At 43.3% G+C, this 17,263-nt stretch overlaps 1 protein-coding gene and 1 pseudogene across 5 annotated transcripts in view; one reads left to right on the top strand and one right to left on the bottom strand.

Moving 5' to 3' along the window:
• The window catches only part of LOC147008286 (uncharacterized), a 209,241-nt gene that overhangs the window by 150,319 nt on the left and 41,659 nt on the right, over positions 1-17,263 (top strand). The window lies entirely within an intron of this gene.
• Positions 2,101-14,740, bottom strand: LOC147008291 (uncharacterized; annotated as a pseudogene). Its single transcript, XR_015053456.1, has 3 exons — positions 14,499-14,740; positions 14,361-14,423; positions 2,101-4,705 (listed from the first exon to the last, which is right to left on the bottom strand). The product of XR_015053456.1 is annotated as an uncharacterized LOC147008291 (transcript).

Raw genomic sequence — 17,263 nt, forward strand, 5'->3', positions numbered from 1 at the left:
GTCAGAGTTCGGTGGGTACCTGACCATCGGAGGGAGGGGTGCTCCGCGATGCGGCACCTGACAAAGGTCATTGGTCCGATCCCCAGTCGCACGTGGGGGACTCGAGGCTCGTGGCGGAGTTCCGGTGGCGAATAATCGGGGTCAACAGAAGGGGGGGTCAGGGTCGCTCTATCCTTCCTTGTCGAGGGCCAGCAGAGACACGTTCGCCGCCTCAATGGCCCTCTGCTCAACCCTCGTGACAGCAAAAACCCCCTCGTACAGCAATGTAGACCTCCTGAACTCTCCTACAACCCACCAACAACGCCTCAGAGAGTCTCTGGAATTTATGGACCTCCATCAGTGGGGAGGGGCCTTGGTCAGCACACCTCGCTGTTCGCCTCTAATTGGCCAGGATCCTTCAGGCACAGCCTTCCTGGGCGGGGTTTCGGCCATGCCAGAGAAAGCCGCCCCTCCCCTCCACGCGTGTTTGAGGAAGGTGGATGGTGGTGAAGCCACTATTGCGTGATGGGCAGGTGGTGAGATGTAATAACCTAACTATTAAAAAAACAACACAACGCACATATTAGACTCTGCCACTAGACAAAAGGAAGGGACCTGTCTCACACGTACTTACCGGCATAACTAACTTTGGGACCTGAATGTTTAGTTGAGTGCGCATGGTTTCCAGATTCGTAAAAATTTTTTTTATTATTATGTTGCATGAAAACAAACATCAATAAACCCAATGGATGACGTCACATTTCTCGTGATCGTCACTTCCGGGATCCCAAGCAGGGCAAGCAAAAGCGATGTAAATAATGGATTTCGAAGAAAGTGAACTGTCTGACAACTGTCCGGATGTGCAGATGAAGTCCAATACACCTGGAGCTCGTAGTGAAAGCCAGGTAGGTACGAGATGAAAAATCCACTTGGTCGCAGGAGTCGATCGGGGTCGTGAGCAAGATAACTATGCGGCGTAGTGTTATCCCTTTCTTCCATAGGCAGGGATTGTGTGTGTGTGTGTGTGTGTATAATATGTGTGGATGTTTGTGTATGTGTGTGCGTGGATGTGTGTGTTTATGTATGCTTGTGTTTTTGTGTCTGTGTGTATGTATGTGTTTGTGTATGTATGTGTGTGTTTGTGTGTGTATGTATGTGTGCATATATGTGAGTATGTGTTGGGGTGTTTGTATGTGTGTGTGTGTGTGTGTATATGTGTGTGTCGAGCCGTTGATCACCCTTCACTGAGGCATGAGGACGTCGATATCCTTGAGAGAAAACTGTTTATTATCTCTCAAACATGGACGTACATGGAAAGCAAACACCAGGAACGTCAAATAGCAATTGAGGAACCTCGGAGAATGCTCTTCCCTAAAAACCGAGTCACTCCCTTATATATGTTTATCTTTGCCACGTTGGCTTATTCCAGCACACAATAACCCTTCCTTTCATCAAAGGACCAGCTCGTTCACCATCTGGTTTATGTCCTTTCAACACCAGTACATTAATCAGATAAGCAGGACCTGAGGTTTCTCTCAGATCCAGTAACACAATGTTCCTGTGGATCATTCAAGGTTGACCACATTTCTCATCTCTCTTCATGTGGAAAACAGCAAAGTGGAAATATTTTTTAATTAACTGCAAGTGAGTAGGTTTTTCTGGGAAGAAACAAAAGCTTTCGAAAAGTTCAAATCCCAACATGTATGTGTGTATGTGTGTGTTTGTATATGTGTGTGTATGTATGTGTGAAAATCGAGGTAGCTGCTCCTGTGTGCGAATAGTATAACTTGGTAAAATAAATAATTTGTCAATTATGAATTAATTACACGAGGAATTAAAAAAGATGTCGGGATGGACCTTGCACATCAATCGTCATGGTACCATCCCTACCTTGCTCAATACCTTTTGCTCTGACCATCCCTACCTGCTTATTCATTCATTTAAATGCTTTTTATACCTGTTCAAGTTAAGGTAAGAAAATTTTCATCTCACAAATGGAAAAGGGTAGTTGGACTTTAGATATAATTAATAATTTATGCTTCTCTATAAATAACCCTCATCTGATTAAAGTGCCAAGTAACATTGAACTCGGAAAGTAATCAAAGATTCAGGCTGAAACAATTGGGAAAAACAAACAATTTAATGGTGAACACCTGCACACCTGATCACAAGGAAGTACAAAGAATAAACCCTTGCAGGTGATGTGAAGAACTTCCAACAAGAGGAACAACATACACAGTTATGGGATAAAAGATATCCCAAAGTTTGAGAAACAAAATCGATTTCCAGTTCATGTTTACAATCTCTACCAAAAAGAAGGCAGTGTGTGTGTGTGTGTGTATTCCTGAGATTGTGTTTGAGTGTGTCCATATGGTTGTGTATGTGTGTTTGAGTGTGTCCATATGGTTGTGTATGTGTTTGTGTGCATGCATGTGTGCGTTTGAGCGTGTCCATATGGTTGTATATATGTATATGTGTTTGTGTGCATGCATGCGTGTGTTTGAGTGTGTGTATCCACCTCCATTTTGGTGAAGGGTCATGTTTGTTCGAGCAAATTATGAAGTTTTCAGGATCGTCACTGAACACAAGACAGCTTGCAACTGTAGTCAGTTTGAAGTAATATTCATTCCCAGGGATGGTTTTTGAAGATCTCAGTGAGGTTCTTCTTCATTACTACTGTTGCTGCAGCTATCACTGACACAATATCGACGCTCTTCAACTTCCAGGTTATTTTGACTTTATTTTACAGATCCTGGTATTTGGACATTTCCCTGATAACACGGTATTCACACCGAAGTCGCTCGGTATCTTTTTTGATGACGAGACAAAGTTGATGAAGAAACAAATGCCTTGTTACACACAGAACACTTGTATGGTTTATCCTCGGAATGTCGTCGTTCATGTCGATGTAAAGATGATGGTTGAGAAAATGCCTTGTCACACACAGAACATTTGTGGAGTTTATCCCCGGAATGTAGTCGTTCATGTTTATGTAAATTTGATGAATCAGCAAATGTCTTAATACACACAGAACACTTGTAGGGTTTATCCACATAATGTACTCGATCATGTTGATGTAAATTTTATGATTGAGAAAATGTCTTGTTACAAACAGAACACTTGTAGGGTTTATCCCCAGAATGTACTCGATCATGTTGATGTAAATTTTATGATTGAGAAAATGTCTTGTTGCAAACAGAACACTTGTAGGGTTTATCCCCAGAATGTACTCGATCATGTTTATGTAAAGTTGATGATTGAGAAAATGGCTTATTACACACAGAACACTTGTAGGGTTTGTCCCCAGAATGTACTCGTTCATGTTTATGTAAAGTTGATGATTGAAAAAATGCCTTGTTACAAACAGAACACTTGTAGGGTTTATCCCCAGAATGTAGTCGTTTATGGTGATGTAAAGTTGATGATTGAGAAAATGCCTTGTTACAAACAGAACACTTGTAGGGTTTATCCCCAGAATGTACTCGTTCATGTTGATGTAAATTTGATGATTGAGAAAATGCCTTGTTACACACAGAACACTTGTAGGGTTTATCCCCAGAATGTACTCGTTCATGTCTATGTAAATTTGATGATTCAGAAAATTCCTTGTTACAAACAGAACACTTGTAGGGTTTGTCCCCAGAATGTACTCGTTCATGTTTATGTAAAGTTGATGATTGAAAAAATGCCTTGTTACAAACAGAACACTTGTAGGGTTTATCCCCAGAATGTAGTCGTTTATGGTGATGTAAAGTTGATGATTGAGAAAATGCCTTGTTACAAACAGAACACTTGTAGGGTTTATCCCCAGAATGTACTCGTTCATGTTTATGTAAATTTGATGATTGAAAAAATGCCTTGTTACACACAGAACACTTGTAGGGTTTATCCCCAGAATGTACTCGTTCATGTTTATGTAAAGTTGATGATTCAGCAAATGCCTTGATGCACACAGAACACTTGTAGGGTTTATCCCCAGAATGTAGTCGTTTATGGTGATGTAAAGTTGATGATTGAGAAAATGTCTTATTACACACAGAACACTTGTGGGGTTTATCTCCAGAATGTACTCGTTCATGTCTATGTAAAGTTGATGATTGAGAAAATGGCTTATTACACACAGAACACTTGTGGGGTTTATCTCCAGAATGTACTCGTTCATGTCTATGTAAAGTTGATGATTGAGAAAATGCCTTATTACACACAGAACACTTGTAGGGTTTATCCCCAGAATGTAGTCGTTTATGTTTATGTAAAGTTGATGATTGAGAAAATGCCTTATAACACACAGAACACTTGAAGGGTTTATCCCCAGAATGTACTCGTTCATGTTGATGTAAATTTGATGATTGAGAAAATGCCTTGTTACAAACAGAACACTTGTAGGGTTTATCCCCGGAATGTACTCGTTCATGTTTCCGTAAATTTGATGAACCAGCAAATGCCTTGTTACATACAGAACACTTGTAGGGTTTTGCCATAAGATGTATGATTTGATGTTGATGGAAATTTGATGAACGAGTGAAGGCCTTGTTACACAACGAACACTTGTAGAGTGTCTCGTTTCCTTGGATCTGCTTGATCACCTTTAAACAACTGTTGAAGCTGTTGGAAGAGACGCTGCTCGATTTGTCATTGTCCTGAGAAGAAGGCATCTGATGATTGAAATGATCTTCTTGGTCGAACTGGGCAGAGTTGGTGAAAGAAACGATTTTCATTTCTTTATCTGTAAAGACAATGAAACACAAAACTAACTGGACAGCATCTGAAAAGGAATTATCAGAACCCCCCCCCCAACCTGTAGACCTACCAGACCAAGATTTTTTCTTTATGTCGTGAACAAACTTTGGTAAATGATAGCTGATCAAGGTTTTGGTCAAGTTTAATCAAGTTTTGGTCAAGTTTTCAAGTCGTGTCTGTAGTTTCGGAAAAGAAAGCAAATACATATTTTGGGGGGCAACCCACCCGTAGACCCCTTCGTAGGTCCCCTCAGACCTCGATTTTTTTTGCCGTGAACAGACTTTGGTGCATCCCGGATGATGAAGGTTGTGGTCAAGTTTGATCGGAATTGTGTGTGTAATTTCTGAGGAAAGAAATACCGATATTGGGGGGCAACCCCCCATAAGGGCCGATTTTAAAAATGCCGTGAACAGACTTTGGTAGATCCCGGGTAATGAAGGTTGTGGTTAAGTTTCATCAAAATCGTGTGTGTAGTTTAATAAAATAAATTGCAAAAAATTGGGAGCACGAATTGCAGAAACAACCCCGACAACAGGAATAAGCCTTCCCCTATCCTACAGGAGTATCGGGGGAGGATCAACAAGAGAGGGTAATCAGAGATTGCAGTCCCTCGACAAGACTTATTTGACGTGGTGTTTTGTGAGCTCATGTGTTGCATCATTAATACAATTCAATTGGTAATTATTCGTAATTAAGACGTTCCAACCTATAATTGGAACGAAATTTACACTCATACGTTCCATGAGCAAGTGATCAATAAACAAACGTTCTAATACTACATAATCAACCAATACATGTACTCACATTTCAAATGTGTGTAAATGATCGACATACTCAGGATTCAATGGTAATTCATAGATGTACTCTCATTTCAATGGGATTTAATTAATCGACATACTCACATTTCAATAGTACATAATTAATAGATGTACTCACATTTCAAAGTATGTAATTAATAGACGAACTCACATTTCAATAGTATGTAATTAATAGACGTACTCACATTTCAATAGTATGTAATTAATATACGTACTCACATTTCAATAGTATGTAATTAATAGACGTACTCACATTTCAATGGGATGTAATTTAGAGACGTACTCACATTTCAATAGTATGTAATTAATAGACGTACTCACATTTCAATAGTATGTAATTAATAGACGTACTCACATTTCAATGGGATGTAATTAAGAGACGTACTCACATTTCAATCGTATGTAATTAATAGACGTACTCACATTTCAATAGTATGTAATTAATAGACGTACTCACATTTCAATGGGATGTAATTAAGAGACGTACTCACATTTCAATCGTATGTAATTAATAGACGTACTCACATTTCAATAGTATGTAATTAATAGACGTACTCAGGTTTCAAGAGGAAAGGGGTCGAATGGTGAAAAAGCAAAAGGGGCCTAAAGTGTCGAAATGGTCTGAAATTGTCCAAAGATGCTTTTGAGGTCTGTCGGTCTGAACAGTATCATGAGGGTCGATGAAGGGCTGTACGTCTCAAAAGGGTCTAAATGGGTGTGAAGGGGTCCAAAAGGCCTTAAAAGGGTCTAAGTGAGTATTAAAGGGTAAAATGTGGGTCTACAGGGTGTGAAGGAGTGAAGCTGTCTAAATAAATTAACTCATGTTCGTAAATAAATCAACTCCGGAGTGCAACACGGAAACAGTGGGCCAAACGACCTCCTCATGACCGTTTAAAACGCAGATTTAGGTGCATTGTGCTTAAAAATCTGATCGTCGAAAGTTTCGTCGTGAATTAACTTTCGGAGCTCAAAGCAGTGTGGTCACGAATATAAAACACATTTTACTTTCACACATTGAGATGGATAACCTATTTTCCTGCTGCAGACACTTCTTCCTCCCTCTTCTTCATCTCCTCACAAAGGTGGCTTCACTTTTTTTTTCTTCCAACGACCAGCTTACAGTGACATCTCTCGGCAAAGCCTTGGCTCATAGAGGAAAGCTCGATCAGAACCTCGTTCAAGGTTACGGGAAAGCTCACCCAGAAACGTCCAAAATTAACAGGTCATTTTAATTTGTAATGAAAAAGGTCATCACATCATGGCTCTGGAAACACCTCCAAACCCCCTGTAAAACTCACTAACGTCTGGACGTCCACCCACCCCCACCCCACCCCACTCCAAACCCCAACCCCCACACGTCAACATGTAATTTTTGAATGGCCCCTGAGACAAGACATCGTTGAGAGGTCGGTAAGATCGATAATGCTTGTAGGAAATTAAATATATCTCACCTGTGATTGACTATTTCTGTGATAGTGACCAGAAACCATTTGAAAATCGGAAAAAAAATTAGTGGTTTACCAAGGTTACCGGCTCCACCCACGACCACATCTCACTGAATTTTTACATTGAATTCCCGTTTCTAACAACAATACACACTCCAAACATTTCCTCATTCGAGGTGAGACATCGACGATCAAAAAACAAATCTCGATGTGAACTTGGTTCATTGAAACGAAATGATATATGTATATTTGATGAAGTTAGCTGAGATGGTAACCTTTATTTTCGACACTCTTTTTATCACCCTTGAGAGTTACGTCATGAGATGAGCAGTAACATTACCTTAACATCGATGTTGTGGGTTGTGTTTGTACTATTTTCCGTTTTTGAATGATTGGCGCATTTGAGAGGTCACGTGACTCCTTCACTGATCCTACCGATCATGGTAACGTCATTATAGTAACAGTTATTTTTCACATTTGATACTACATTTGACGATCGCAGGTAACCACCTCACCTAATATATCGGTATCTGGGTTGAAATCCGAAAGAAAATGGACTTTTTATGAAACGTTGTGTACGTACAGTGGGGAGAACAAGTATTTGATACACTGCCGATTTTGCAGGTTTTCCCACTTACAAAGCACGGAGAGGTCTGTAATTTTTATCATCGGTACACTTCAACTGTGAAAGACGGAATCTAGAACAAAAATCCTGAAAATCACATAAATAATTAATTTGCATTTTATTGCATGAAATAAGTATGACATTTGCTGCCATTGACCATTGCCACTCCTACGCCACGGTAACTAAGGATCGCCGATCGATCCCCATCGTAACCGGCACGGCACATGACGTCATCGTCGGCCTGCAGCGCACCGGCCTACGCGAAGTTAAGTCCTCACTGTCCGGAAGTTCGCATATCGCAGTGACGATTTTATTCGCAATTTAGTTTTAATGGCCAATTATTGAATTAGCGCCAACGTATTTTGCCTTTTCGAAATGTCATCGCAAGGAAAAACACAAAGAGAAGAGAAGAGAGAGAGAGAAAAAAAAATAAAACGTGCGTACAAAAAAAAAACTTTCAAACAACCGCACAGTCTGTTCCTTCGCTCTCGTAAACGACGACTGGATTGGGGCATTGTGTTTATCTATAAATGCGCATAAGAAATCGAGAAATTATTAGAATGCACTAACTCATCACTATCCGGAAGTCCGTAAGTTGTAACCCGTAATGGGGGAATGCGGCTGAGGTTCTCTTCCCCATCGGCCACGCCTACGCAGCAACGTGTCTTGTCATTGGTTGGTAAATAAATGGCGCAGCAACATGTCTTGTCATTGGTTGGTAAATAAATGGCCAGAACTTGGGAAGCACTTATCCGATTAATATCAAACCTTGAAAAGGCAGATACTCAGGTCCCCAGCAATATAGCTGGCAAGTTTCAATTAGATCAGACCAGTGGTTGTCGAGAAACAGCGGTCACACGAACACACACACACACACACACACACACACACACACACACACACACACACACACACACACACACACACACACACACACACACACACACACACACACACACACACACACACACACACACACACACATTGCTGGAATTATAGATAGATGAATTGTGAGAAAATGAGTGTTTAAACCCCCTATTTAGGTGCACCGTGGTAAACAATGTGATCCAACAAACTTTTGTGGCGATTAAACCATTGGGAGCTCAGAGGAGTAGGGTCACAAACAAACAAACATTTCGCATTTGTCAACATGGATGAAATCTCACGTCTGTGCTCAGTTTCTTTTTCTTTCCCCACAGTGGTCAAGAAATCGACCAACTTTGCTCGGTGACATCGCTGCCCCCTTGGACAGGACAACACCTTTTCGCCCATGTCCTGCGTCCTCTGCCTCTTCATGGTGTCATGCGCAGCCACGGACGGGTTTCTGCACGGAAGCCTCCTCCAGCCGCTCGTTACAGTTGGTGCAACCCAGTGGACCTCCAACATCGATACCATCGATACAAATCAATGGCACACATGGCAGGGGAGCGCCCAACGGTAACATAACAGGCGGCAGGATGGGCCAGGAGGGCTCCAAGTTTGTTACAACCTGCGAGTCCGTTGGGGACTCCATCAACATCCCGCGATGGTCCTTCTCGCCGAATCAAATACCATCATGGGGCCAGGCTGCAGGGCCGCGTCATGCCCCAAATCCAGGTCTAATGGAGCGATATTGGACAACGCCATGGCAGTAGTCTTCAGTCCCCGCGTCCACCCTTGGGCACCGCTGTGTAGACCGTCCGACATCTCTGCTGGGATGTCCGCGTCACATCACTCGAGGCCGTATCCGTCAGTATGAACGTGCGTCCTGGTCACCACATCCAGCACCGCACTAGACGATCAGTCATAGCTCCAGCCAAGTAGCAACCTCCTCAGACGTCACAAAGATGGCAGGCTCAGTCAATGAGGGCGGTCCACTCACCGGGTGGGTAGGAATCAGACTCCATAGGAGCACTCTTGGTAGCGACACCGAGACCATCCATCCCGGGTTTAGACCCTGATACCGTGACACGGGCAGCTCATCAGACTTCACGAAACTGGTGACGTTCAGGGACACACACGGAATGTTGGAGACACGACCCACAGCCGCGGGTGGTGGGAATGCAAGCGAATGGTCTTCACGCTCCCCCTCCAGGCTGGAACGGTTGAGAGATGGTTTCGCAAGTGGCGTTTAAACATCCGTTTGTCTCCTCATCTTTCACTGCCGGCGATCAGTTCAACACCAAATGCTTGACCACACGTGTCCTCCTCAAGAAGACCTAAATATTGTCCACACCCTCATAGATATACATAGCCTCGGCACACGGGCTCGAAGAAGGTCCAGGGCTTAGACCAAGATGCACGTGGAAGGTCATATAAGGAGCACGACCGGTGATTTGCAGCCTCCCTGTCCACCAACTTTCGTCCGAATCTGTACACAACGTTTTTTGATATCCTGTTCACAGACAGACACAGAGGGGGTGAAAACATCATCTCCATCCACCTTCGGTGGTGGAGGTAATAATTAGGACCATGAGAGCAACCAACGACAGCACTGAACGAAACAAACAGATTAAAACAACCAGTGGGAGGTATGCCAACAGAAGGAGCTACAGTTCACAGATTAAAACAAGTTTTGTTTGACATCATAAAACAACACCAAATACAACAACAAAGAACAATCAGAGATTGCAGACCCTCACCAGGATTTGGTTGGGTTGGTGCATTTGGTGTGGCAAATAAATGGAAGGATGTACTGAATGAAAGGTCGTTGATTGCAAATGAAAGGGATAAATGGTCTTGTTGTAAATGTGTGAAGGCCAAAGGTTATTTTGGGTCCGAAAAGTTGCAAAGGTCAAATGGTCTGAAGGTCGAAAGGTTGAAAGATGGAAAGGTCTGAAACAGGTTTGAATGCATCTAATTCTAAAGAGTCTAAAATGGTCTTTAAAGGTCGAAGGGGTCTCAAGGGTGTCATTTGAGGTCTAAAGGGTCAGAATTGTCTGAAGGGGTCGAACAAGTTCTGAAAATTATAAAAGGATCTCAAGGTCAACGGAATCCACAGGGTATTAAAAGGTCTGAAAGGTGTGAAGGCCTCAATGTGTAAAGGGTGGAAAGGAGACTGAGGGTCTTCAGGGTTCTAAAGGGTGGAACGGGGTCAATGGGGTCTGCAGGGTCTTAGGCTTCGAAAGTGTCTTAGGGTCGAAGGTCTGAAACGCTCTAAAGGGTCTTCAAGGTTCTTTGGGAAATTAAGGGTCGTAAGATTGTTCAGGGTCTTAAAGGTTGCTTGGGTTCTAAATTATCTGAAAGGGTCTTAGGGTTTGAAAGTCTTCGTTGTGTTCGGGTTTTAAAATGGACTTAGGGTTATCAAGGGTCCTCGGTGTCAAAAGGTCTTCGGGTTTGAAAGGGTATGAGACGCCTTCATGTTCTTTTGGGTCCTCATGTTCTTAATGGGTCTCATAAAGGGTCTAGGAGGTTTTCGTGGTCTTCAAGGGTCCAATGTAATTCATGCACAAACGTTCTGTGTGGACAAACAAAAGAACCAGACAGAAAAACAAACAAGAAAAAGACGTCGTGCAGAGCACGATACTTGCAAGATCTACCCCCCTCCACAAAGGTTGCCATGGATACATCAAAGTGTCCATTTCATGAAGAATTAAATTGACAATCTTAATCAAAGCTCAAGTCAATCAGATGAAAATTGATTATTTTTTAGATTGAAATTGATATTAGAAGTTTGACCTTGAGTTGACCTTTTGACCTCAAATAAAGTTGTTGTTTTTTTGAATACCTTGTCGAGGCTCGTATGAGAGCGAGCACACAACGCACAGCAAGGGGGGCATGAGACAAGAGGGGCGGGAGTGGGAAGGAAAAAACAGTGGGGAACAGAGACATGAGATCTGTGGAAGGGAGAGGGATGGGATGGGGAACACGGGGCATACAAGATGGACATTACAGGGACTTTCAGGAAGGAAGGCAGGGAATTTGAAGGAAGTGGGTTTGGGGTGGATTATCGGGGGTAGAAAAGATCAAGGATTTGGATGGGGGACGATAAGAGGTTGTGGTAAACAGCTGTTTTGAAGGCCTGGAGGGAAGAATGGGATCGAACAGAGTGAGGGAGTTCATTCCAAAGGTGGGAAAAAAGAGGAATGAAAGAGTGAAGGTGAGCAGTGATTCGTGATTTTGGTCGTTTTACCAGAAGGGGGTTGTTGGAGGACCTTGAGAGCCCTGCGGAAATATGGTGGGGACAAATCGCAGACAGAGCAGGTGGGGCGAGACCGGAGAGGAGACGGTAGAAGACAGAAAGACCACCGACCTGCCTGGGTGAGAGAGTGAGAGGTCCAAAGATTCAGCCTCACCACAGGAGATACCAATGATCCAAAATGCCTTGGTTTCCACAGCGTGAAGCTGAGAAAGGTGGGAGGCAGGAGCACCAGTCCGGAGGGGAGAGCAGTACTCCATCAGGCTGCGGACGGAAGCTTTGTATGTGGTCAGGAGCTCAGGTGGGCCGAGGAAGGACTTTGCACGAGGGAGGATTCCCAGTCGGAGACTGGCTTTGGAGGTTAGTTTGGGAAATGTGGCTTTCCCAGGATAGATCATGGCAGATCGTGAGACCCAGAAGCTTGAAAGATCATGGCAGATTGTCAGACCCAAAGGCTGAAAGAAAGGACTGAGAAAGTGGATGGGGGAGTTTTCCAAATGGTCTTTTCGGAGAGACATCGTGAGAGTGTGAGATTTGTCTGGATTGAAAGACATGTTCCACGTGTTGGACCAGTTTGTGATTTTATCCAGATCTGGAGTGAGCGAAGAAGCTGCTGCTTGCCGGTCTGAGGGATGACAGATGGTACGGTAGAGGGTGGAGTCATCAGCAAAGAGATGAAGAGGATTTTCCAGAGAGTCGGAGAGATCATTGATGAAAACCAGAAAAAGAACGGGGCCCAGAACGTTACCTTGAGGAACTCCAGCCTGGACAGGAAGAGGGGATGAAAGAACTCCATTCAGAGCCACACGTTGACTGCGACAGGAGAGGAAGTCTGCGAGCCATGAGTGGAGTTGGTCTTGGATTTGATAGGAAGAGAGTTTGGTGAGCAGGGCAGGGTGCCAGACCATACCAAAAGCACGTGATATGTTGAGGGATGTGGCTCTGATTTCATGTCCGGAATTGAGGACCTCCATCCATTGTTGGGAGAGCAGAAGCAGCATATCCAGGGAAGAGTGACCTGGTCTGAAACCAAATTGAAGATTGGAAATCAGGCTATTGGAGAAGGGGTTAATGTCTGAAGCAATGATGGATTCCTTGCTGAAAATTGGCGGAAGGCTGATTGGTCTGCAGTTGCAGGGATCAGTTTTTGCACCTTTGTTATGCAGGGCAGTAATGTTTGCTGATTTCCAAGCAGATGGCAGATGACTTTGAGCAAATGAGAGGTTGAGTAGAACAGAGAGAGGGTGAGGAAGAGCAGAGGAGAAGGTTTTCACAACACGTGGGCCGATGCCGTCTGGACCGGTTGCAGAATCTGGGTCGAGGTTTGAAAACGAGCTCTCCACTTCGTCGGAAGAAAATGACACACAGTCCAGGGACAGTTGGGTGCGACTGGGTGAGATGGGTACAGAAAGCAATGGGTTTCAGACACGAGATTTCGATGCAAACACCGAGTTTCGGAATTCAGCCTTTTCACGTGAAGTATCAGAAGTGCGGCCATTTGAGGTAAGGGAGGGGATGGAGGGGGAACATTCACAAGTAAACAGATGTGATTAGACGCCATCAGGATTTGGAGGAGGGAGAGAGGTTTGAGAGTTCAGACTTGAGATTAGAAAGAAGTTGTTTTCTGACTCTCCTGAGGATGGATACACACTTGTTCCGAGCTTTATGGAGGGAGCTGAGATTAAAATCAGTTGGGTTTGCTTTCCTTGAGGCAAAGGCAAGTTGTTTTAGGACAACTGCCTCGCCGCAAGCTTCAGTGAACCAAGGGCGGGAGGAAGGGAAGGACAACTGAAGACGAGAGGGGATAAATCTGTGCATGAGGGAGAGCAAGTTTCTTTGAAAGAATTCCCAGGATGAGTTGATTTTGGAGAAAGTAGCGACGGGAGACCAGTCGAGAAGTTTGATAACTGCTTGGAGACCCTGCTCGTCGGCCTGAGTGAAATGCCAGACTCCATGGGACTGAGGTTCCTCTCTAATTAAACAGCCAAAGAGATGTCCACTTTGACAAGCACGTGGTCAGAAGAACCGATTCCACATTCTCTTCAATCTCCTTCTTCCCTCCAGGTTTTGAAGACAGCTGTTCCACAATTTCTCAAATCATCCCCCATCCAAAACCATGATCTTTTCTCCCCTCGTCAACCCCCACTCCACCCCGTCCTCCTTCCAAATTTAAAGTTTCTCTACTGAGAGTTTTCTTCTGTCTCCATCTTGTCCCCCCAATTCCTCCTCACACCCATTTTTTGTCCGCTGCCCTCTGTCTTGGTCTTCGGCTCTGCTGTTGGTGTTTCCCCCTCTCTCTCTGCAGTTCCTTTTGTTCTGTTGTGTTCTGATCCGTTCAGTGTACTCGTACTAGCTCTTCCACGAGCCTCGACCATGTGTTCAAAAAAAATCTTCAACAAACAGACATCCCTCGGTGTTTTCATGGATGGGAGTGCATGTTGGTGACCGATCGATTCCATCACACCTGTCGGGCACGTGCAAGTTCTCCGTGAATTATTTAATTAACAACGGCAGGTGTTTACTCCACGAACCCAACCAACGTGTCCACCAAGGTTCATCCGAATCCGTCCACAACTGGTTGAGATATCGTGATCCTTCACCTTCGGTGGATGAGGGAATGAGTTTGTGGTTCAAACCTTCGTATGGAGGGAATGAATCATGGACGAACTCGGACTCGAGCTTCACCTTCACAACAGAATCTAAAACACGAACAATCCATTAAAACTAAACTTTCAGGAACCACAAGATCTCGTTACAGAGAAAACGTCACGTACCGGGTCCGGACTCCTTATCCTCGGGTGAACCGACCATGGACCCGCGGGATGAGGGAGAACCTCCCGGACCGACCGTGTTCCCTCCATCGAAGCCGCTCGTGGATCCCATGGTGTTCGCTTTGTGATCTTCGCCGGAGAGATCTTGGTTCATCGCGCATCGTCCTGACTGCAGGAGACTGTAAGGAACACGAGGGGAGAACCTGAAGTATTCCAGAAAAAATAAATCACGTGATCACGAAGGAATCACGGTTTCTCAGCGGCAGATTCGCGCCGCACAGTCACGTGACCGACGAAACAGGAAAACTCATCAATTGATCGTGTCACTTGGAAAACTACAACACAATTAAAATTCTGAATAATGATGACATTAATATTAAAACTCAGAAGCCAACCTGAACTACAATAATATTTAGTGGAGTTCCAGCCTCTGGTCTGATCACATGGTGGCGACAACACCGTCGTTCTGACATCACTTCCGGTTTCCTCAAACAGTGCTTTGTAATGTGCCGACTCTGCATCTCATATTTATTATAATTCTATCCTCACTGTTAGTGACTACACAGCGAGACAGAGAGCAAAACACTGTCCCACACGTTAAACATTTACAAGGTAGAAATCAAACCCAATCGTGTTTATACACCGCACAGCATTTAACATTGAGGTATCCTTTCATGCTTGCGGATTGACGTCATCAGGGGGCGGAGCGTGCTCCTGCGCAATAAAACACTTTGGTTGTGGCTTCCTCAGTGTGAATCTATGTACATATTTCCTGAGTGTGGAAGACTGGAACACTCGGCACGTTAGATGATCCAGAATAATAAGGAATAGGCAAAGCCTCGAAGCGAACGTAGAATTCTTCTTACATTCGCTTCTTAAATATATCAAATTAAACAGTCTTTTTGCCATGAAAAAAATAAATATTACCTTTACATTACCTTCACAACAACAACTACACCGCCTAGAACAGGATCTCATCTGGAAAAATAAATATTACCTCAACATTACCTTCACAAAAACAACTACACCGCCTACAACAGGATCTCATCTGAAAAAAATAAAATCCTCAACATTACCTTCACAACGACAACTACACAGCCGAGAACAGGATCTCATCTAAAAAAATAAATATTACCTCAACATTACCTTCACAAAAACAACTACACCGCCTACAACAGGATCTCATCTGAAAAAAAAATCCTCAACATTACCTTCACAACAACAACTACACCGCCGAGAACAGGATCTCATCTAAAAAATAAATATTACCTCAACATTATACCTCAACAACAACTACACCGCCGAGAACAGGATCTCATCTGAAAAAAAAAATCCTCAACATGACCTTATAACGATCAAACAACGTGAATCGCGATTAAAAATTATTTTTTGATGATGCGGGAGAAATCTTTATTAAAATCAGGGGAGGAAATATACACCATGTCTGATATTATTTGGGTCTTTCATGTCTCCGACGATGCCTTTATCTCCCGGCATGCATCATTCACAACGACAACTACACCGTCGAGAACAGGATCTCATCTAAAAAACATAAATACTAAAAGCGAACGTAGTATTCTTCTTACATTCGCTTCTGACTTTACCTATAACTTGTTCACAACTGTACACGCAATTTACAGTTACTTCGGCCTGGATTCGGGATCAGCGATAAAATAACGTAAATCAAGATTAAAAATTTTTTTTGATGATGCGGGAGATATCTTTATTAAAATCAGGGGAGGAAATATACACCATGTCTGATATTATTTGGGTCTTTCATGTCTCCGACGATGCCTTCATCTCCCGGCATGCATCATTCCCCATGACAAAAAGCGGAAAAAAAAAACAGAAGCAAAAATAAAAACGGAAGCAAAAGGGTCATCGCCAACGACACAGATTCCAAATTGCCAGGGTATTGTGTTGTTGTTGTTGTTGTTGTTGTTGTTTTTGTTGTTTCCTATTCTCTCATGTGCACGCGTTAAGTATGAAGCTCACTGCGTTCGCTACAACAGATTGGTGACGAATGTTGTTGATTGTTTCAAGAGAAAGGAGGCGGTTGCGAGGAGATAATATGATAGAGATGTTTAAGATAATAAAGGTTGAGATAAAATAAGTGAAGATGAATTATTCAACAGAGTAGACAGTGAAAGGACCAGGGGCCATCGCTTGAGAGTAAAGAAGAGGAGAGTTAAAACGGTAGTTAGGCAGGGGACTTTCACTCAGAGAGGAGTTAATGCATGGAATGGCCTCCCTGGCAAGGTAGTGGCAGTAGAAACAGTAGATTAGTGTAAATTAGAATTAGATAGGTACCTGGGAGTTATGGAGATAGAGGGGCAAGGGGATGTTGATAAGACTTTTAGGTAGTTTGAGTATTGATGGGTAATTGTGTACCGAGTGCTGTTGGTGGGGGTCTTGTTAATGGGGGTGGGGGTCTTGTTAACGGGAGTGGGGGTCTTGTACTATGTCGTAAAGTACAGCACTGCAATTTACAGCACGTAGTTAACTACCCTTAGTAGTCTCGGCTATCCTGCCGTGATAACGAATCGTTTCGGTTTTTTTATTTGTATTTATCTATGCCGAAGTGACGGGTCGTATAATGAAAGTTCATACAAAAAGGGGAAACGTGGTGTAAAATAAAAATACACATTTTCAGTGAGCCAGGCACCGTGAACAAGACAGGGCTAACGTAGGTGAGTGGCCCTTTAACATTTTGTCAAGTCGATCCACATACAATAAGTATCAAGTGACAGTGTGAATCTTGTTTCGCA

The sequence above is a fragment of the Eptatretus burgeri genome, chromosome 20 (genome assembly GCF_056783735.1).
Source record: "Eptatretus burgeri isolate ZD-2024b chromosome 20, Ebu_testis_v1, whole genome shotgun sequence".
Lineage (NCBI taxonomy): Eukaryota > Metazoa > Chordata > Myxini > Myxiniformes > Myxinidae > Eptatretus > Eptatretus burgeri.